The 24756-nt window shown below is 38.6% G+C and overlaps 1 pseudogene; it reads right to left on the bottom strand.

Moving 5' to 3' along the window:
* Nucleotides 1-807: 807 nt before the first annotated feature.
* On the bottom strand, nucleotides 808-1821 carry LOC118650436 (annotated as a pseudogene).
* Nucleotides 1822-24756: the final 22935 nt, after the last annotated feature.

Raw genomic sequence — 24756 nt, forward strand, 5'->3', positions numbered from 1 at the left:
GAGCCACGGTCCGTCCCATGGGCCTCAGTGACCCCGGTGAACACTCAGCGGACAGTGAAGCGGCGGCAGGAAGCTGCCCCGGGACACGTCTGAGCCGTCACTCCGGCTCCATCCCGTCTGGACCCAGCAGTCACGCTCAGGCCCGGACGGAAGCACCGCCGCTGGTCCAGATGTGCCTGGGAATTTAGTTTCAAGACGGGGTCACAGGACGAGGATCACTGAGCTCTCAGAGGGCCTGCGAGGATGGCTTCTCGCGTGGACACGGCAGTGACCCGCCACCACCACGACAACCGCCCCCACGAAGCCCTCCACCCCGCTCTTTAGGGGGAATGGCGCTAGCAGCACCCGGACGGAAGGCAGCATCTCACCCAGGGCTGGGCTCTGGCGGCCGATCCCTCTGCCACGACGGCTGCCCCGCCCGCACCAGCCACGCGGGACCCAGAAGACCGAGGCCGCACGTGCCCGGGGCCCGGGGCCTGCGCGCCACCGACGCCTCCGCTTTGCTCCCACGCTGCTGTGCTCCCGTGCGCTCCGGCCAGGCACCGCAGCGGAATTCATTTCCGAAGGAAACGGTCAGGTAACCAGATGGAGACGGAAACCTCCCACGCGTGGGCCCCGAGGGAGGGCTCTGTCTCGTGTAATGACGAGTAATTTTTAAAAATCTCTGCAGTTGCGCTGAAACACAAGGCGCCGGCAGAGCAGCCTCGGGCCAGGGCGGCCTGGGAGGCTCCGCGTGTCCTCGGCGGCGGCCAGGCTCCTCCCTCGGGTGAAGGCGCCGGCGCGGAGCTGGGGCACGGCCAGGTCCCGTCAGGTCGTCGAGCCGTCGCTGGCGGTGGCCTCGTCCAGCCCCGCTGACAGGTCCTCCTCCATCTTCCGGCCGATGCTCAGCTCGCTTCCCTCTGAGCCATGGCCGGTGCCGCTGGAGGCATCCACCTTAGTCATCGTCTTCTCCAGCCCCGAATCCAAGGGATGCGACTTGATCGGTCACCACCTCCAGATCTTTCACGACCGCGTCTCCCCTTCTGCCTTCCCCCGAGTCTTTCAAGGTGGGGGCTCCCGGGAGGGCGCCGAGTCCACCCTTCAAGGATGGGGCGCCGGCGAGCGAGGCGAGGCTCCCTCCTGGCTTCCCAGGGTCGCTTCTCCAACCCTAAGCGTTTTCGGGTTTAGGAATGGGATCGTCAAGAAAGAATCTCCGTCCAGGTCACCTTCATGCGCACAAAGGCCCGCCTTGTCTTTGACATCGAGACTTTGGTGGCTTAAGAGAGACCCCATTTCTGTCTCATGGGCCAGTGAGTGAAGACCGCTCTCGCCCTTCGGTCCTGACCTGACGAGGAGATGCTCGCATGGCTCTGACCAGCACCACCGCCGGCTTCTTACCGGGCCGTGCGCGCGCCCCGCTTTCCTCCCGGCAACGGCGGGGGAGAAGGCGCATCAGCCAGACCCAGTGCACCTTCCCCGCGCGGGGCCGCTCTGCCCTCCTCTGACAGCGCCGCCCGCCCGCAGCGCCTTCCGCCTCAATGACACCAAGTCCCGGGCTACACGCTCTCGGCCTTCCAGGCCTTGAAAGGTGCTAGCTTCCGATGGAAAACGGCCGAGGTGAAGTCCAGATGAAAGAACTGGAGAAACTCTGCCACCAGCCGGCCACCTTTCGTATTTAAAAACTTTTCCGGGCTCGCTCTCCTAAACTAAAGGAGTTTTGTTCTCCGCTTTTTCTTGCTCCTCTAGCGCTAAGAACACGGCCGCCCGGAGCTCCGCCTTGATGCGATTCAGAACCCCGGTCCCGCAGCTCCGCGTCCTACTCCGCCACCACCGCGGCCGCATCTTGCATCTCCAAGACAAGCCGGCCAACCGGCCAACCGGCCAACCGGCCAACCGGCCAACGTGCCAACGGCCAACGGCCAACGGCCAACCGGCCAACCGGCCAACCGGCCAACGGCCAACCGGCCAACCGGCCAACGGCCAACCGGCCAACGGCCAACGGCCAACCGGCCAACCGGCCAACCGGCCAACCGGCCAACGGCCAACCGCCCACAGCGATGCACACGCCGCGGGGCGGGGCGTGCAGCCGAGACCACGCCCCCGGCGCCGCGCGCGCCTCTGCGTTCTATCTTGACGGCAACCTGGAAGTTCTTTTTTCCTTGGAAAGCTTCGTGAAGGTAAAACACGGAGTCACCTTTTCCACTTCTGGGGCCTTATGTTTCCCATGTGTGTTATGCTGTCTGGGACACCAAATAGTGGCCACTAGACCTTTGAGCAGCAGCCGGCACACAAAGTAAGAGGTCGGTATACTTTTTCACCTAAGATTAGAATCACTCACTTAAATGTTAGAGAATGAAAGGCCTGGAACGCCAGGGTAAGGAGCTGTGACTTGCTCTGCAGGTGGTGGGGGACAGGGGAAGGTTGTGAGAAAGGCGGGAGCAGGGCAGCCGGCCTAACCGAAAGCCGCCCGGAGACGGATGGCGGGCCGGGTGAGCCATCACGGGGCGGGGATGGGGCGGCTCGGTCATTGCCGAGGAGGTAAGACTGACTATCTGGGTGGACGGGTGTCTAGGAAAAACCGGGTGTCCCCCTCCAGGAGGGTCAGGGTGCCATTGTGAGACCCCCTTTTGGCCTGTGTGGTTCACCAGCGGCTCCTCTCCCCGCCCCCCAACAGGGTGCAGCTTCGGGCAGAAGGACAGACACACGACGACCACAAGCAGGTGTTCCCTCCTCGGTTTAATGGTGGTCAGTGGGATTGCCACACCCCCTTCCCACTCCCCTCCCTGCCCCATACAAAATGTGTTGTGGTGGTTTTTTGTTTTTGTTTTTAACAGGAAAAAGGGGGCAAAAGCCAGGAATGGGGGAGGAGGACATAATCTGATATTTTCCATACAGATTTCTTATTTATTTAATATATTATATATAAAACCATAGAGACCAACACCTTCCCTAAACTCCTTTCCCTCTGGAGTGGGGTGTGGGGGGGAGGAGAGCTGGGGAAGGCCCCCCAGGAGTGGGTGGACAGAGAGACAGATATAGATAGGACAGATGGGCGGAGAAGGCAGAGGGGAGGGAAGCTGGAGCCTGGGGAAGGGGGATTGGGGAAAAGGGCCGGGGCTGTCGCCCTCACCTCCTCCAGCAGAGTTATGACACAAAGACACAGAATCCCTGTTTCCACACCCTCCCCCCCCACCCTAAAACAAAAAAATAAACTAAAATAAACTAAAAACAAAGTGATAACCATTACATTCTCATGAGAAAGACAAAGTTTTAAAAGACTGAAAATACCAAGTGTTGATCCCTATGCAGGACAAGTACAATCTCCGCAATAAGACCCCCAAAGAGTTACATCAATTGGGAAGATGGAACTTCAACCATATTCACATGCAGCTAAATCAAAAGACAGCCCTGTCCAGTTTGGCTCAGAGCATAGAGCATTGGCCTATGGACTGAGCGTCCTGGGTTCGATTCCAGGCAAGGGCATGTGCCTCCCCAGCCTGGGCCCTGATCGGGATGCATGCAGGAGGCAACCAGCTGATGTGTTTCCCTCACATCAATATGTCTCTCTGTCTTTCCTCTCTCCTCCACTCATGAAACAAAAAACAAAACAAAACAAACAAACACAACAGCTTGAAAATGTTGGGGTTATTGTCTTTGCCGTCCATCAATGGGCTGTAGAATGAATGATATGAGATGGTAGTTCTGAAAAAGCTAGTTCAGTTTGTTCATTAGATTCCACATATGAGTGAAATCGTATGGTGTTCGTCTTCCTCTGACTGGCTAATTTCAGTTAGCATAAGATTCTTCAGGTCCATCCAAGCTGTTACAAAGGGTAAAATTTCCTTTTTTTAGAGCTGTGTAGTATTCCATTGTGTAAATGTGCCAGAGCTGTTTTATCTACTCATATACTAATGCACATTAGGGTTGCTTCCAAATATTGGAGATTTTTAATAATGTAATGAACATGGGGTACATGTAGTCTTTCAAATTAATGTTTCAGGTTTCCTCAGATACATTCCCAGAAGTGGAATTGCTGGGTCATAAAGTAGGTACATTTTTAATTAGTTGAGGTACCGCCATACTGCTTTCTACAATGGCTGCACCAATTTGCATTCTCAACAGCCGTGCAAGAGGGCTCCCCTTTCTCCACATCATCACCAACACTTGCTGTTTGTTGATTTATTGATCATAGCCATTCTGAAAGATGTGAGGTTATAACTCCTTGTGGTTTAAATTTGCATTTCTCTGGTGATTGGTGATGTTCAGCATCTTTTCATAGTCTAGTGGCCATTTGTGTGTCCTTTTTGGAGAAGTGTCTATACAGGTCCTTTATGCGTTGTTGTTTTTAATTGGAGTATTTGTTTTTTTGTGGTGTTGCGTTTCATAAGTTCTTTATAATTTGTGAATATTAACTACTTATCAGATGTATAGATGAATATGTTCAGCCATAATCCTAAAACAGACAATCAGGTGCAGACTGAAGATACCACAGAAGATCCTAAGGACTTACCAGCCAACAAAGCAAAGCGTGATGTCCAGCTAGCCACTCAAATGGTGATAGCCTCCTCAATATTCTTAAAGAAGAAACTAAAGTATGAAATAAGGGCCACAAGCTAAATTTAGAAGAAGAAAGACATAATGAAACTCAAATTTATCCTCCTATTAATTTATTATGAAAAGTGGGAAATGTCTATAAATTACAATTTTTGAAATATATTTAAATATCCCCAGAATTAAAGCCTTTCAATGGTTAAAATAACTTATTAGTATTTAGTTATTTTATTAATGTTTAAAATGAATATTATCTTGCCAAAATATAATGATCTTACACTTCTTATACTTTTTTAATGCTGAAACATTTATTTTAATAGTTTAAATCACAATCCATACTTAAAATGCTACAATTCCATGCACTTAGTTTAAAAAATGTAAGTAAGATATATTATTTATTAAAGTTTTATCTTCTTATATTAAGCAAGTCAATTACTTTAATAGAAACTAATTTATTTAAAACATTTTTTTAAATATATTTTATTGATTTTTTTACAGAGAGGAAGGGAGAGGGATAGAGAGTTAGAAACACCGATGAGAGAGAAACATCGATCAGCTGCCTCCTGCACATCTCCCACTGGGGATGTGCCCGCAACCCAGGTACATGCCCCTGACCGGAATCGAACCGGGGACCTTTCAGTCCGCAGGCCGACGCTCTATCCACTGAGCCAAACCGGTTTCGGCTATTTAAAACATTTAATAAGTGATTGAAACACTTATTAGTTAGACTCAGGAATCCAAACTTATAGTTTAAAATCATTGTTTTCTTGTGTTACTGACAATATTCAGCATATTTGTGCATCTTTCATTTGGACATTTACATTACTCTGTAATAGTGGAATTCAACCCTATCCTAAGTTATCAGGAGCTAATGGTGTATTTACTCCTGACTTCAATTAGGTGAATTAGCAATAAAAATGTAAGTCATTATAAAATAGAGTTCACTAAGACCATTGTGTTTGATTTCGATTTGGGTATAAGCTCTATTTCAAAATTCCATTAGCTAAATTAGAGGTTTATCCTATAACCCATTTTTCCTACATAAATGGCAACTCTGCATTTGTGCTGATTGTCACTGCATAATTTTATGAGCTTGTCATTTAAAAAAAATAAATGTAATTGTACCATCATATAGCAGAGACAATGAAGCTATTCAATTATACTCTACTACCTCACAGATATTCACATGAATATTACATTTTTTTCTACTGAGTGGTTGTGGGTATAATGAGATTACACCTATTCTTAGTACCTTTCTGGATAATAAGAAGCCGCTACTATACAAGATCATTTTCAAAGTCATTGAAAAGTGGAAAATGACTACTACATACCAATAATGAGGGCACAAGTAAAATTACTATTAAATTTCTTCACTCTATAGTACCAAGTTGTATAAAGAGAAATTGAGAGACACCTATTTTGTTTAACTAATGAGAGAAAATACATGGAAAGGGGATTTTAATGGCCATTTTTAGGAAGAAATAACCATCACATTAACTTCAGAAACTGCTATAAAAGATTAACACTTTAAACAGGATACCACTTTTATTTACCAGAATAAATAACATGATTTAAATTTGGCATAGACTTCAAAACTAGAAAAATGATAATATATATCCCATTTAAAAATAGTACTAGCATTCATACACATAAGTTAAATTCAGCAACAACTGTTAAGCTTTGTAACTTCAGAGAAACTTTTCAGAATATTGACAACCTTTCACTATCTAAAGGTTTCCCTTTTTGTCTATCTGCAATACGTAAACAAGCCAAGTGTGGAATAATGACTTCTTCCTTCAGAAGAGGCATCAAAAACAAATAGGATAAATCAAACCTTAATTCTGTTTCTGATGTTTTGTTAATTGTTCTAAATACCAGTTGCCCTGTTGCCTTTCAAAAGGTTAAAATACCCATATTATCCAGACTCTTATTTTATTTTGCCACATTAAGTCTGATTTCTTCATATTCTTCACTGAAGTCCTACTGATTTAGTCCTAGAGGTATCTCATAATTTTCTTTTTTCTTCTTTTTACCCTACCCTGTTGTTTGTTTATAAAACCTTCTCTACATCATTCCAAATTCAACTGTATATCTGATTCCTTAACATATATTTTAATGGAAATACTGAGCCTATCTACTGGCTTCTAACAGCACCATCCATTCTTTAAGTGATCTTGAGTTGATCTGATGCAATGTCTATCCATTCTTGCAAACATGTCTGCCACTTCCGCAGAATTCACCACAGGGCACATTAGTATTGTCCAATTCTTTCACTGAACCAAACCAGCTAGGGCAATATATAATTTTAAAAATGCAAAATAAAACCAAACTGAGAAACCATTTTTTTTATACCAAGAAAATTTAAGGACCAAAACTTCAATTTACATTTTCAGTGAAGATGTAAAGAAGGTTAACTTCTTTGGAGGATAATTTGACTATACCTATCAAAGTTTAAAATGCATATAACTTTGATACAGTATTTAAGCTACCTGAAATTTCTGTTAAAGATGGACATTATAACATGTAGGAAATCACTGTTGCCAAAAAATTGATGACAATACTATACTTGCTGAATATGGAAACAATCAAATATTCCTCAAAAAATAGTAAAATATAATTCTGTATCCTGTAATGTGATACAATACCCTTTTGCTGCTCTGTCCAGATCTCTTTGATAACCAGAAAAACTCATCCCTCAGGTTCTGTGAGTTTGGGCTACCAACAGCTTACAATGTTCCCAGTGAAATAGCTTCAGTAGTTGTAATCACCTCACTTGGGAGATTATATTTTCATCTGGGAGTACAAGGACACTCCTTGTCAATTACTTCCTGATCCTGCAGTACAAAATCAGGTCCCCTTGCTTTAAGATGAGACAACTCGGTGGTGCCCCTCATACTCCAGAAATCCTCATGGAATCAGGCTGAAATGTATTTCCTTAATTAACCATGACAACAAAACAAGCCAATTTTATCACTTGCAGTTTTATAATCTATAAGTACTTGAAAACTGTCATTTCAATTCTATTTTTTTTCATTTCAATTAAGACTATATTTTTTTAAAATGTATTAGTGGCCTTTATAAATTGAAAATGTGAAAGTTAGAGATTTTATATCCCATGGAAAATTAGGTCATAAATATTTTACCAGTATTCCTTTGTCCAATTTAGTTGTACCAGTATTTCTTCTTATAAAAACAGGAGTTTGCAAAAGTAGGTCTGCAGTTTTGTGAGTACAAAAAATAAAGTATATTCTTGTATTATTTATTAATTATTTTATTTTTTTCCATATGAAAAACTGTAAGCCTACTTTTGCCCACCCTTGTATATCAGCAATAAATATGAGTTATAGAAAGACACAATCATGGTGATCATTTAAATTTTATTAACTCTTACCCATTAAAAGTTTTTCTCCTTTTTACAACTTGTGTTCTATGTAAAGTCTTGGAGAAAAATTTTTTTAAGTAATATGAAAGACTTTAAAGAAAGTAATTTTGGTTGCTGCACTTTGCCAAAATTCATGAGCTAGACTTTTTCTTAAAAGACAAAGTGCTTTACTGATAAATATTTAGCATGTTATTTTGTTAAAAATAATATTATCAGACCAGAAATATACAGAAAATAAACATTTGAGCAATATTACTACTCTAATGAAATATTATATACTACATTTTAAATTAACACATTTGACTTATCACAGTATATAAGCATAGACAGAGCCTATTTAAATATGTGCATTTAAATAATTATGTGAACGTTCAAATAATCATGCCCCATCAATCTTCTTCAAGGATCACAGTTTATTACAGACTCGATATAGAGCATTCCAGGTTGTCAATCTGCATCAAAGCTACAAAGGTATTTAAGCACATTAGTCAGTTATTTTTTATGTCTGTAGCACTAAAAATAGATGCCTTTTGTTATTTTATATAGTATTTTAGTATTAAGTTTTTTTGTTATTTTTTAATGACAAACTTCCAAGTCACTGCAGCTCAGTAGATTGGAGAGGATGCAGGCTGGGCTGAGGGATCCCCCCTCCCCCCCACTGCACGAATTTCATGCATTGGGCCTCTAGTAGAAATTAATAAAATTCCTGTCTTCCAAAAATCCCATATTATTTTTGTGTTTGAGAGAGGTCCATGCACATGCTCATGAACATGCACACACACAAACACGCACGCACACTATAATTCAGAAATAGGAAAATTTCTATATTATGATCTATACGTTGGCTGTAATTATACATACTTTTCTCACTATTGATAACAGGTGGGACCATCCTGTTTTCTTTAGGTGATTTTTAAATAAATTTTAATTCATAATTTTAAGCTTGTTTAAATTCATATATTTCTCTTAAAACACATTATATGGAATTGATTTTCAAAACAAGTCCTAAGCTTCCAGTTATTTCACTATAATTCATATTGAGAAATTGTAATATCAAATTTGGAGGATTAATGCTACAGTAAAATTTACTATTGTAAATGATGGTAAAAACAATGATTTTATTTCAATGGTGTATTTAAAAAACCAAAGAAAAATAAAATTTCATTAAAACAAAATTAAGGTTTTTAAATATAATGTAATATTGTTTCCCAAGTACAATCAAACTATTACAGTTTCAAGGTAATCCATAATTGTACTATGCACAAAGGAATATTTTTCAAAATAGAATTGAACTTTAGGAGATATAGTTTAAAACATCTTAAGTGTCATTTTGGCTCATTTCTTCTTGTATCAATGTCACATTAAATTAGACAGTGAAGCTATAAACAAAATACTCTATTTAAATTCTATTTTGTGTGTTTGTCAAGGAAAAATCCTTTTAGTCAGCTCTGGAATCTAGGGAAAAAGCCAACCTTAAATTATTTGGCTCTTTACACCGAGTTTGTGTATTTTATTCATCCATCACCTATTTGACACCTTTGTTAGAAAAATTTTAAATGATCCTTGAAGAAGATTGATGGGGCATGATTTTTTGAACGTTCACATAATTATTTAAATGCACATATTTAAATAGGCTCTGTCTGTGCTTATATACTGTGATAAGTCAAATGTGTTAATTTAAAATGTAGTATATAATATTTCATTAAAGTAGTAATATTGCTCAAATGTTTATTTTCTGTATATTTCTGGTCTGATAATATTATTTTTAACAAAATAACATGCTAAATATTTATCAGTAAAGCACTTTGTCTTTTAAGAAAAAGTCTAGCTCATGAATTTTGGCTTTGTCCATACAACAGAGTGGAAAATGCTTAGTGCTCCTCCAACATCTCCCAGGATCTCTTTACTATTTTCCTGTACAACAGCAACACCCATGTCTGCCTGGAGGCCTATCTTTCATGGCCAGAGATCCCCTTTTTTTCAGAAAACAATGGGAATTTATGTTCCTCTATGCACAATTTAAACAGTCACTGATGGGTTTGGGAGTATGCAACTCCGGTAATCTTATCCCTATTTGGAATAACTCAGTGATATCACCTAAAAACGATCTTTACAACTTCTTGTCGAGTTACCCAACTCATCCTTTGTGGAGCTATACTTGACACAGCACCTTTTCTTGTCTTACTTTGCTACTTGGCTACCAGTTTACCTTCTTAATAAATCACTTTCATTTAAATCCATACCTTAGGGCTTGTTTCTGGGGCACCCATATTAAGACATAAACCAATTATCTATCTATACTAATAAAAGGGTAATATGCTAATTAGACTGGACTTCTTCAGATGTCCTTCCTGACAAAGCCACTGTTGCGGGGGTCAAGGCAGAGGCTGATAGGGGCTATATGGTTGGTAGGGGAGAGCAGCTGGGAGCGATCAGGCCGGCAGGGGAGAGCAGTTAAGAGTGATCAAGCAGACAGGCAGAGTGGTTAGGGGTGATCAGGCAGGCAGGCAGGTGAGCAGTTAGGAGCCAGTGATCCCGGATTGTGAGAGGGATGCCTGACTCTGGTTTAGTCCTGATCCCCCAAGGGGTTCCGGATTGGAGAGGGTTCAGGCTGGGCTGAGGGACCCCCCCTCCCTGCACAAATTTTGTGCACCAGGCCTCTAGTATGTTTATAAAAGGCTAATATGCTAAGTGTCCTTCCTACCGTCTGACCAGTTGCTGTGATGCGCAGTGACCACCAGGGGGCAAATGCTCAACACAGGAGCTGCTGAGCTGCAGTGATTTGGCAGTTTGTCATTAAAAAATAACAAAAAAACTTAATACTAAAATACTATGTAAAATAATGTAAGGCATCCAATTTGTTTCTGAAATAGGAACATGAATCATCATCATAATTATTATTTTTGTCTTCATCACTGATTATTGAACATAAAAATTGTGGGTTGATCTAGTTTATACATTTCACAAATATTACCACTTTCAATTATTGTAATCACTAGTGGCCCAGTGCATGGATTCTAGAAAATTGAAAAGAAGTTGGGAGCCTGTGCCCATGTGCCTGGGGACTTTCTAAATCCCCGTGAGCCACCAGGAAGTTGTGTGGGGAGTCTGTCCTCCTCCCTGCAGCTTCCTGAAAAAATATTTCCAAATGTCCCTTCTGCAGCCAGGGTCACACTTTGCTGGCTGGGTGGTCCCCGGTGGATGCTTTGGGCTGTGTTGGATGCTTTCCACTGCTCAGAACCAGATAAGAGATGCTCCAAGGTAAACAATACAAAGTTGGGGATATCAGCGGGTGCGGGTGCTCTATTGCCCAAGGCCCACCCCCCAGATCCAGCTCTCTCTGACTTTTACCCCGATTGTCAGTTGCCACCTTATGGCCACTGTTATATTGCTGCTTTCCTCTGTAGCTTTGGGGCAATTGGTATGGGATGAGATTTGATCTTGATGGCTGAGGCAGAGTTCCAGGACCCTGGTGGTGATATCAGGCTCATCTTGGTTAATCTGAGTGTCTGCGCTTCAACTGTTCTCCAGAGATTGTAACTGTAGGCTTATGGGGCACGAGGGATGTAGCAGTGCTAAGTGGCAGGCAGCTGGGGAGAAACCTGAGTCTGAGCCGGGGCCTGGCACTGCACCGCTCCCACTAACCTGGGCCCCACTGCGCTGCCGCTGCCACTGCCACTCAGTAGCACTGCTATGGAAGCGGGAGAGGATCCTGCCACCACAGCTGTGCTCACCAGCTGTGAGCCTGGCTTCTGGCTGAGCAGCACTCCTGCTGTGGGAGCGCACTCACCACCAGGGGGCAGCTTCTGCATTGAGTGTCTTCCCCTTGGTGGTCAGTGTGCGTCATAGCAACTGGTTGACCAGTCGTTCTGGTCATTCTAGTCGTTAGGTCGTAACGGTCACTTAGGCTTTTATATTTATAGATGTTACTAACGAGTATTGGCATTTTCTCAGTTTTTAAATTATAAAACTTACGAATGTCACACAGTTGGAAAGGTGAATTTATTTTCAAGTACTAACATTCTGAATGTAAATGTAAGAGTTAGGAAAGATGACTAAGTCTCTAATTCTATATTTTAAAAAATAGCAATAGTTCATAAATAGAGACAGAAGCAGAGGTAGAGAAACATGAGAGAAAGAGAGATGAAGAAAAACAGAGTTTGGTGTCATGGGACTAAAATTTTAATGGCTTATTATACTATTTTGGAATATGGTCGTTTTTATATTTTACATTTTTCTTTTAATATCTCAGTAATGCCCTGGCTGGTGTGGCTCAATTGGTTGAGCTTTGTCCTATGCTATGCACTGAAGTTTGCTGGTTTGATTCCTGGTCAGGGAACATGCCCAGGTTGTGGGTTTGTTCCCTGGTTGGGATACACGTGGGAGGCAACCGATTGGTGTTTCTCTCTCACATAGACGTTTCTCTCTCCCTCTCCTGTCCACTCCCTGTAGGTATGGGGTGGAGGGACTCAATGGGGAAAAAAAAGGGATATCTGTAATATTTTCAACAATAAAGATAAATTGAAAGAAAATAAAAATGAAAAAAACCGTATTTTTTTAAAAAAGCATTCCTTAAAAAAAATGTATCAGTAGTGGTTATGTCATACCAGAACAATTGTTTATTCAGTCCATTATCTCTAATGATAACAAGAAGAATATATTTTGAGAAGCAATAATAATTATCCTCAGCACATCAACCTTATGATGTTAATAATCTCAAACATCATCAGTTTTCAAGGATCACCTGTATGGAATTATTTTTACTCAACCAATAAGAATTCATTTACAATTTATTCTTCCTTTGCCATTATGCATATATACTAGTGATATATATCTATATATATAGTGTAGATATATATCACTATATATTTACAGGGATATATATATACACATCCCTGTAGAAGAAGACTAACATCATTTAAACTGTTTGGTTTTTCTGGAGAATAGGACACCCAAAAGCTTAAGGTCCAGAACATATTCAAATATTTGCTGTTGTCTTTTTTGAATACAATAAAAAAAATCGCAAAGTTCCCAGATGCTGGGATTAGATGAAATGGAGCAATGGGTTTTGGCTGAGTCATTTATGTAGAACATGACAATGATTTCCTTTCTACAGAATAAGAGCAATAATGATTTTTCCCCCCTGCAGAAGCCTTTTGAATATTAATGATGGCTACAATTCTCACACTGAAAAATGTTTATTGACTATAGATTTTCAACCGAACTTCAGTGTTGCTGGGCTTCTGTTTCTACCCTGCACAGAAAAAGGAGATAACTCTTGGGGTCATTGAATCAATTGAGTAATTTATGAGCTCAAATCAGTTTATTTAGATTTTCTTCAGTTATCTCTGTTTAATGTATCATTCCTAAAGAGATATTAGAAACATTGACTAAGAACACTGAATTAGACTCTAAGAGAACTTCCAATCTTGTATCTCCATGTCTTAATTTTTCAAAAAAGAAGTAGTCAAATAAATCTTAGAAACAGGGGAAAAGTAAATCATCAAGCTTACAACATGAGGATAGAGACTGAATTTGTATAAGACATTCAGCTGTTTTACCTAACCTCAAATTAAACTAATTTCTATGTAGCTTTATAAGATTTAACTCATTTTAAATTAGTATCAGGTGAGAAAACCAGTTTAAAAATAATGAAACATATAAAATACACTTTTATAGAGCCACTATCTTTTTAAAAATACATTTTTATTGATTTCAGAGAGTGAGAGAGATAGAAACATCAGTGAAGAGAGAGAATCACCATTCTGCTGCCTCCTGCACTATCGAGTCCACAACCCGGGCATGTGTCCTCACTGGAAATTGAATCATGCCCTCCTGGTTCATAGGTTTATGCTCAACCACTGAACCAAGCCGGTCAGGCAAAAACCACTGTCTTTTCAAGTTTTATCTTTACAATATCAAAACAAATTTCTCTCCCATCCCATAAAATCTATTTTCAAGTTTTCTTCAATACTATTCTCTTCAGTGTGCTTAGAAGCCATTTCTCAGATATGGTGCTTCTGGAAGTAATGTCAGGAACTAACCACTATGCTTGGTAGCCTGAGTGCACCAATAGACCTTTTCTGAACATCTCATTTGTGGTTCAAAACAGGCCTGGTGCTCACTGAGCCATTGACAGCCTCTTGAATTCATGTTTAAACTGCTTATCAAAAGCCAGCATTATTGCTGTGAATGGCATTGAACTCTGAGCAAGTCAAGCAAAAGAAATCAGTCTAGTACCTGTTTTGAAAGGCATTTTTTCTAAGATTCTGTTTATGAAAGGTGATTCTTCTCTAACCATAACAGGAAAAACATTAAGTAAAAATATGGATTATGTTCTTAAGAGAACATTTACAAGGTCACATTTGTTCAGCATATTATAAAAGACTGAATCAAGTTATAGATTTAAATTTGACAAACTGTAAGGAAATATATCCTTTATTTAAAAACGTGTGGTATAAGGAGCATTCTGACAAGTAAGTTCCCTTAACTTTATTCCACCACAACCTTACCAAAGAATGCCAATACATTCCTAAATAAAAGATTGACATTTGACAAAGAACCTCAGAATTCTTTGAGTATAATGGGCCCAGTTTTCTCATTTAAAAGATAAAGGTAATAACCACTGTTTTAAACTGAATTGTATCATCAACCCCCTCAAAATAAACAAAAATTCCCCAAACCATATTGAAATTCTAACCTTCAGTAACTCATAATTTGCCTGTATTCTGGGGATAACATCTTAACAGAGGTAATTAATTTAAAAATGAGGTCATTAGGAGAGAGTTCTAATTCAGTTGGTCCTTATATGCTCTTATAAAAAGACAAATTTGGAAGTAGACATGTACAGAGAGAGGAAGTCATGAAGACATAAGGAAATGATCTCCATCTATAAGCTAAAGAGAGAGTCCAAAAATAGATCCTTTCCTCATGGCTCTCAGAAGTAACCAACCTTGTCAACACTTCAGACTTCTAGCTTCCAGAACCATGAGATAATGTATTTCTGTGATGCTTTATTATAATAGCCGTAGGAAAATAATTCAATCACTATAAATAAATTTACTCTAGAACTAGATAGCAGATAAATTTGTGTTGTTTTTCCTGATTGTCATCATTGTCTGTTATCATTATCCTATATAATAAAAGCCCAGCAACCAAATGGCAGAATGACTGGAATGACCGGAACAACTGCACCCCCTCACTCTAGCCGGCCCTGCCCCCAATCGGCTCCCATCAGGGCAGGCCAACTGGACCCCACCAGTGCATGAATTCATGCACTGGGCCTCTAGTTATCAAATAAATGTAATCATGCAAGTAAATGCATATTTTAAACACATGCACACTAGCACTGTGTGAGAGTAAATATACATTTAGAGACATGATTCCATTTATTTGGTGTTATATATATGTGGGTATGCATCTATCTATCTGTATATATTACATATTTGTGTTTGTGTATGCCTGACAAACTATATTTATGCATAAAATAAAATTAAAAATACAGTGGGGCCTTGACTTACGAGTTTAATTCGTTCCGAGACCGAGTTCGTTAAGGAGCTCGTTAACTCAAATTACTCTGTCAACTTAATGCAAAAAATCAGCCGAGAGACAGCTGGTATCTCAGAAAACTCGTTAGTCGGGACACTCGTAAGTCAAGGAAGGCCCCACTGTATGTCCAATTTAACTACTTCCTGAATTCTATCTATATAGCATAGGAACTTAATTCCCATTTAAAAGGCTTCTCTCCCTAGTCATTTCTAGTAGTCCTTTGGGAAATTTCATGTATAATCACAAATACTATTTTCGTTTTTCCTATCTTTCTTCTATTTTGATCCCCTCTGTGATGTTGGCTACTTACAAAGTCATTTAAAACCAGGCATTGCCACTTTCACTGCTGTCACTCTCCTTGTTAAGACTGAGTTCCTGAGCCTGGAGGTACACAAATAGCATAGCTTGTTCTTTCCTTTCTGTGCAAAAAAATTAGGAATGTCCGTCTGTCCCTCAAACTTCCAAATTTGCCTATGGCCTATTCTCATAAAAGGAATTAATTAGGGTTTGTTGTTCTAACCCCTTTCTTACAGGAACTCAGAAATATTCTATACAGAAGACATGTCAAGTTGACTCCAGTGTTCAAGTGCCTGTTTACTGATCTCTTCCATGCAAGTTACATTTCCTTTAAAAACATCTTGATATATAGATGCTTGAGGTACAAACACCCACAAGTTCTGGCCTGTCTGGATCATTTTTCCTTGAACATAACTATTTTGGGTACAACCCAAAGTCCTATTATATGCCTTTCTATGTATGCATCCTTCTACCTACATAAATTACCAATTTGATAGACAGTATTATATATTATAAATAATATATTAATAATATAAAATTAAAAGCTCATATCTACACTCATATTGTTTATAAATAAATTGAAAATAATTAAGCCTTTATACCTAACAGAGAGGCAATTTAACTTTTCAGATAAGTTATAAATATTATTACTGATTGGGTTGTTTTATCATATTGTCGAAATGACATAATAAGGCACACTTTGTACATAGTAGAAAATTACTTAATAATTCTCTCTTGGAGTGGGAAAAGAAATAAATAAATACATGTCATACCTATAAAAGTAGTGTCAAATTTTAGGTACTTAGACAGAATATACGATTGATAGCCAAATGAAAATGATTATAACACAACTCCATTTTCTGGTGCACAGCCAATAGACTATACTGAGGCAATTTCCCTGGTGTGGCAAATAATTTTTCACTCCTCTGATTGAAATAAAATTTAATTTGTAGTTTCACTAAACTATAGTTTTCTCTTATCTGCACCAGCTCTCCTCCATTTGCATGGATAGTTAAGAAACTGCTGAATTATTATTGTAAAAAAAATATTCAATTCAAGCCCAAATCAATGTATTTAAATAAGTTCTACCTCACATGGGTAGACAGGTGAAGTATCTATTTATGAGTAGTCAAGAGGTATAAATCAAAAAGGTGTTTAAATCTCAGAATCCCTTACCTACCTAAGGTGTTTCTTTGTTGATGTCTACTTTCTATCTCAGTAGACGGTTTTAACATGCTTATTCTGTAAAATCTTGACAGATTTATGGCACTAATCCCATAACTTTCTAAGGCTTTCATTTATCCTGACTCAAATTGTTTTTCACTATCTGCGTTAATTGGAAGGTGTTCTTCCATGTAAATTAGGCTTTGGTCAACAATTTTGAGAATATAAAATAGAAAAGGGAGATTTTATAAAATAAAAAGTAAAAATTTTGCTTCTAGTGAGACAAAAAAGGCCAAGTTATTTTTATATAGTATACAATTTAATTATAAGTGAAGATTTGGCTTTCAAGATGCCAATTCTCTCTGAAGAGAATAAGTTAAAATTTGTGTTTATCACATACATACTTGTCTAAAAAATAATCAAGCATTTGATACCAGATCAATTATGTCCATTGTCATGAGATGCCATCTATACTAATAATAGAGGAATATGCAAACTGGCCAGGACGTGTCACATAATGACCAATCAGGATGGGGGCGGGGCCGTGGCAGAGAGCTCTCAGCATGCCTGCGCTGGGGATCCAAAGGGCACAGAGAGGAAGGGAGAACAGATAGGCAGTTAGGGTGATCAGGCAAGGAGGGGAGAGCAGATAGGAAGTTAGGGGTATCAGGCCAGGAGGGGAGCACAGGTAGGCAGTTAGGGCAATCAGGTTGGCAGGGGAGCAGTTAGGGGCATCAAGCAGGCAGATAGGTGAGCAGTTAGGAGCCAGTGGTTCCAGATTGTGAAAGGAATCCTGGATTGGAGAGGGTGCAGGCTAGGTTGAGGGATCCCCACGCCATGCATGAATTTCTTGCACCGGGCCACTAGTATATGATAAGATAGAAAGACTGCTGATTGCTTTCTAATGGCATAAATCTTTGGGACATATTTTGTCTTAATCCTTCAGACTTAAACAGGTAATGTGTATAGTTTTACATGATCCAGTTCTTATTTTATAGTAATGTAATAAATATTTGTCTTGTATATTATTTGGTAAACATACAAAAATGGTTGCCCCAGGTCATTGTTTTTTTAAAGAAACAACAGTGAACCTGGAATGCATCATTAGAACAGCCATGATAACTGTATGGTATTCAAACATTTCTTCTAAGTACACATTTTAGGGAAGTGATAAAGCATCATTCTGGGACACACTGTAGAACATCATGTCCTGTAATGAAATATGTGCTATGAAACTTATTGAGCTGGGAGGATTTTTCTCATGCTTTACCTTGGTGGAGGGTAATCAAGGATGCTACTAGAATAGAATGAAAAAGCTCTCTAAAAAGCCTAGTTACAGAAAAAGGCCTTTGACTTACAGAAAAATCAGCTTAACCTCTGATCTTATTTCTGACTATCCCCAAAACTATATTGATATCAATGTCCTTCTGTACTTTTTTCTAGCTGAAAGTTGTATTTTTTAAATTGAAATTTTCACTTCAAGGATATCTAAAAATCACAGAGAAATACAGAAAGAAAGAAAAAAACAGAAATATGACATGCAAAGTTTTCTGGTGATAAGCACACAGTAGTATAAGTGGTCTCTATTGCTGTGTGTCCTCAGAAGTGCATGAAATCTTAAATTTTTTAGTGGCAGTTCTTATTTTGTATACATATTCTAATATTTTAATACAATCAAGGATAAAGTTGTGTCTCCATATTACATAAAATGTATTAATATATTGAGCTTCCATAAAGTCACTGAAAATACTCCCTTACAAGGGAGTTCAACAAGACTCAAAACAGACCCAATCATTTTCTTGAGTGCTTTTAGCATTTTTCAATTAATTTGAAAAGACAGAAGGAAAGAAAGATACAAATAAAAATCACTAAATAAATAAATGATATAAATAAAAAGAGAAGCTTCTCATGAGAGAACATAATAAAGAAATCTCAGTGAGTCTTGAGATCTGAGAAAATTTTCTTAGGACATGACATTGTAGCAGGAAAGAACTAGGCTAGGGGTGGTAGCCAGGGCAGTCCAGAGAGAAAAATGGATGGGTAAAACTGTGGTAGTTCTAGACCTCTGAAGAAATTTATCATTAACAAAATTTATTGCCCAGCTGTTTGTGGCTCAATGGTTGAGCATCGAGCCAGGGACCAAGAGGTCACTGGTTTGATTCCCGGTTAGGGCTCAATCCTCAGTGTGGGGCATGCAGGAGGCAGCCAATCAATAATTATCTTTTATCATTGATGTTTCTATCTCACTCTCCCTCTCCCTTCCTCTCTGAAATCAATAAAAATATATTTAAAAAATTATAGATAACTCAGGGACATTAGTCCAAATTTCCAAAAATGTTAATGCTTTAATATAATTTTCATATGCAAACATTTATGGTTACCATCTGCTAGGGAGATGATTATGTGGAAAGAGACCACCACTGTGAGGAATATAGAGGGGGGCATGTAGTATTAAAGTGTGAATCTCCCATTGTCTAATTCTAATATGTCTTGTTAATGTTCTAGTCATGAGTAAACTGAAACTTAGATTGTATGGTGACAGAATAATCCATGAATGTTACATTTCAAGTCCATATGAAATATATGATAGAGCTTAAAACCCATTTAAAAGCAAACAGTCCTCTCCTTTTAAATAAAATATAATTTTTTATAGAAAGATCTCATGTTCCCAAAAAATTGAATTGTGCGACATAACCTGAACTGAGACACAAGAAAGGAAGATTTTACTCTAATAGGAAACTACATTCCTCCCTAAGAGAATGCCTTTCTGGAAGGTTAAAAGTCTGATACATGAGTAAGGTATTCATGGCTTTTGACTATGGAGATTAGACTTGGAAATAACCCCTACTACTAGTTTGCTTCTGTATAAAATGGTAACACATACAAAACAACTTCTCTTCTGTTCTATCTTTAATGACCTGATTATGAATATAAATAGTCTTCCCTTTAATAAGTTTGAAGATCAATTATACTGTAGGACATGCCTGTTTCAAGGCATATTGGAATTTGTGATGGGAAATTTTATTATTTAAATTTACATCCCTTTCTGTACCCTCAGAGTGGTGATCTCTCTCCAAACAATCCTTATATTGGAGAGATGTAACTGATAGGAATCTATAGATTTATTGAAATAGATTATATTTTTATTAAAAAGATATAATGTTCATGTGAACCTAGTTTAAAGTTTATAGTAATCATTTGGGAAAACCAGGTTTCAAAAGCTAAGCAGAATCTGATGTGAATAATTACAGAAAACACTAAATAATAGCTGAGAATAATATTTCCCTCTAGCTGCTTCCATTAATGGAGGGAAGGAAATTGAACAAGTAAGATAGGAAAGGACATAGTTGTTGGAATATATATCAGATATATGAGTGGATTTTGTTGTTTGTTTAATCCTGTTCTTATATTTTCCTAATATTTATTTTTCTTTTAGAACTCTACATACCATTATTTAATGCATTTTTAATTCTTTGCAAAAATATGATCTATGTAATAATAGGGTAATATGCAAATTTGTTGGAATGCCATCACAGTAACGACTGATCAGCAGGCTGCACATGCAGCAGGCACGGGTGCGTGGGGACTTGCAGTGTTGTGGACAAGATGGCAGCTGCCTTTTGCCCAGGGCTGGGCCCGGGCTCAGGCAAGCCCCGATGGCCGCTGCTGCTTTCCCAGGGCTGGGCCCAGGCTCAGGCAATCTGCCAATGGCCGCTGCTGCTGTGAGGGCCTAAGGCTCAGGCAAGTTTTAGTGGCTGCGAGGGCTGAGGCTCAGGCAGCCTCGTGGCTGGCAGAGGCAGCAGCAAAGGTGTTATGAGGGCAGTGCCTTTCCCTGATCAGCTGGTCGCCTCCAGCAGAGGGAAGCCAGACTGCAGTTTAGGCCTGCTCCCCATGGGCAAAGGGCCTAAGCCATCAGTAGGACATCCCCTGAGGCTTCCCGGACTGTGAGAAGGGGAAGGCCGGGCTGAGGGACACCCCAGTGAATGAAATTTGTGCACCAGATCTCTAGTTTTTATATTAACAGGAAATTCTATATCTCTCTCTAGATAGGAGGGAGGTTATTTCTTCATAGATTTATTGGCACCAAAGAAAGCCAGAATGCTTTGGGGAGCATCTAACTAACTAGGCTTGAGAAGTTGCTTAGTAAAGCTGAAGTGAAAAATAAGAGTCTTTTACCTCTACAAGTGTCCTTATTTCTCTACCATTCTCTTTTGATGTTCTTACTATCAGAATTTTTGCAGAAGTTCACTGTAGCCTAACTGGGGTATGTCATTAAGGTCTTCAAGAATAAGTTATAGAAGGCTACATTTTTTGGAATATTTCTTACATACACTTCAGTCAATGGTTATAGTAACTGATTCAATGAAATATATAGATTTGGAAGGAAGGAAGGAAGGAAGGAAGGAAGGAAGGAAGGAAGGAAGGAAGGAAGGAAGGAAGGAAGGAAGGGTTCAGAAAGCATTTAAAATGAACTCATGTGCTGTTCTGTATTAATTGTTGTTATACTAGGTACTGAAAATCTCAGTGTGTTATAATAGAAATTTATGTTTTTCTCATATGACCATCTCTCAGGTGGGGTTTTCCAAGTAAGCAGTCAAGATCATCTATATTCTAAATCAGACAAAGGATTCCTTCAATTTGAAACTCCATCACCCTGTAGTGCCTGGCCTTCATCTATACCTAGCTGGAGAAGGAGAAAGAGCAAATCAGCAACCTGTCCCATAAATGTCATTACAAACAAGTGGCACACTACTAACAAATCCCATTTGGCTGGTGAGAGCTAGTCACCTACACACCTGAGTTAATGTGAGCAAGGAATGCAGTTCCAGCATGTTCAGCCATTCTGTGACAAAGTCATATCACAGTGTCGATCATAAATTTGGTGGACAGCTATGCAATTCTACATCATGTTCTTTTCATTTGAGATTCTCAGCAGGAGGCTGCAAATGTAGGCAAATCTCCAAAATATTGTCATACTAGTAAAAGTAAAAATTCAGAAACTTTTACTAACTCAAGAATGATGCAAAGTTATTTTGTAATTGTATTCCTCTTTTTGTTTAGATTAGGGTTAAAAGGTGGAACTGCAGGAGACAGAGCCACAGAGTGTTTTGTGTGTTTTAGGGTGTGCCATTTTTAACATCCAAGGCAGATACTTATATCATCCTATTGCTTTGGCCCTAAAAAGGGGATGTATTAGAAATTTCTAAGACTTTCCCTTAAATAATCTACAGTGAAAGTAGATACTAACTGGTTTGAACAAAATAATTAGATGGATTACTTTTAGAAGTTAAATTTGATTAATCACCCATATGAAATTAAGTAATCATTTACCAATGAATTTCAATGAGTCTTTTATAAGAAAGTGTAGTATTTTAAAAAGTTAAAAATAGTAACATCTTTATATCTGCCTTGTACTGAAATATTTTGTTGTTGTTATTATTATTGTTATTGTTATTATTTTGCTACTGGCTAATTTTTCATGTGGTTTATGTATTCCTTCCATATACTTTTTCTTCTATATTCAAAAAGAAATTATAGGAGAGGTAAGATATAGAAAGCAAAGCTAATTAGAAGAGATGTTTGGTAAGTGGAAAGACAGGAGACTTCTTTATTGTCCATCAAAAAGGGAAGGTTTGAATAAATAATGGTATAGCCATGCAGAGCACTGCTATGTATCTTTAAACAGTAATGACCGAGGACACTAAGTACTACTATGACAAATACTTCAGACATATATTCAAACAAAAATGCGAAGTGCAGAACACTGTACGTATAGTACAATTCAGCATAAAGAGGATTAATGGTGAATTATATTAATGCATATTTTCCCGTATTTATTCTCATCTTAGGTTCTAAAAAGTATCATTGCTCAATTCTAAAATTCTCTCTCCTCTATGGCTATTTATAAAGCCTGTTGTTTCTTGTTTAATTCCTCCTAGCATATTGCCATCTTGATGTCTGATTTCTCATCTTTATTTCTACACAGTCCCTCTCCTCACATGTCTGTTTCTGTTCACAGTGTCCCCTTAGCCCTCATCACAAAAGCCCTCATCTAAGTACCTCTTAGAATGGTACTTAACTCTTTCCTTTTCCACACACAATATACATGAGTGATCAGTGCTCATAAATTATTTCTTATATATATCCTTCAATTTCATCATTACTCCTGCTTTCCAAGTTTAGGTCCTTCTTGCCATCTAGATGATTCTTGGAATTAATTTTCAAAATTTGAGGCTTGCCTAAATTTAACCTCTTGTATTTTAAGCAGATTATCTAAAATATGGTTTTTAAAATTATGATCATTCTCATCCTAAAATTCATGACTACCTTAAAAGAATAACACATTAAAACACTTTTTTAATCAGGTATTTTACTTATTAGGATTTAGAATTTTGGTTATGTTTTCATACTAAATCTGTTTTTCTGTTCAAAAGTACATGACATATCTATTTGTATTGTTGAATAAATATCTAATATACAAGAATCAGTATTGAGATAAATTTCATAAAATTATATTATACATTATATAATTGTAAAAGTAGCACATTATCAAATCATATAACTATCTTATTTATAAAAGATATTGACTTTGAATATCAAGTGAATACATGAATTCTATACCTCACTCTAAAAGTGCCTTTTATCCAAGGCACAATAATAGATGCTATTGGGAATACAAAAATTATTTAGACATATTCTATCTGTAAATGAATAATGAATAGGCAATATCTTTCACAGATATTCAGTTCAAATAGAATGAGGTAACCTATGATGCAGCTAAGTTGTCTGGGACATAGTAGATGTACAATAAATGATGAATATAACATGCCTAATGTTTCAAGCCAAAGTAGCTAGGAAGACTCTAGGGTCGTTAATAGAGTGAGGTTTCAATATGAGGAGAGGGCATATTTATGAGAGCATATAAAAATTCAGATGGTAGTGCTTGTTCTCTTCTAATAAATACACTTTAAATTTATTTGCAAATTAATATTTTCTTTTTCAGTAATAAACTTTATACTTCATAATCCTCAAATATATTTCTTAACACATGAAACAAAGCAATATGAAACAGAAGTTGTAATTCTCTACAGAAATAATATAACTTCCAAGTTACCAATGTATTGGTATCTATGCCAAAGAAAAATTAAACCAGAAAAGTTACAGAGGCAAGAAAGACACTATTCAAATCCACTGTTATAGGGAGAAAGTTTTATCTTAATTCTATCAAAATAAAAGGGAAGAGAGTTTCTAAGCACTGAGGTGAGCTACTGGAAAAGTACTAGATGTTGAAAGGAGGTTGGTCAATGTGAGTAGTCCATCTACTTTTGTTAATTGGCACTTATAAAAGTTATAATCCTACTCTCCCAAAATGACAGGGAGACATGGGGGGGTGGGGTTCTATCTTTCTTGTTGATTATATTTAAAAGGGGATGGCTCCCAGTTCCCTGAAAAAGGTATTCCAGGGTTGTATACCTAGCAAGAGGCTGGAAAAAGATTTGATTCTCAAACGGGTAGAGAAAGAATTTATAATTGCAAGTTTTCTAAAGTAAATGCTCTAAGAAAAAAAAAAAAGTCAGGGACCAGCAGTCACAAAGGAACATTTAGTAAAGCACAGGGGAATGTTAGGGACATCATGATCATTTACCAAGTTAAAGGTAAAAAGCTCATTTATGATTTGGAGGATATTCTGTTAAAACTGAGTAAAATGATTAAACATTTACTCAGAAGAATGTATTTGCTATAATGAAGGACTAATATACAACAACCAATATAGAGATAAAGTTTATAAAATTATATCTGCACTAATAAAAGAGAAACATGCAAATTAACCATCA

Source organism: Myotis myotis, unplaced genomic scaffold (assembly GCF_014108235.1).
Source record: "Myotis myotis isolate mMyoMyo1 unplaced genomic scaffold, mMyoMyo1.p scaffold_m19_p_3, whole genome shotgun sequence".
NCBI lineage: Eukaryota > Metazoa > Chordata > Mammalia > Chiroptera > Vespertilionidae > Myotis > Myotis myotis.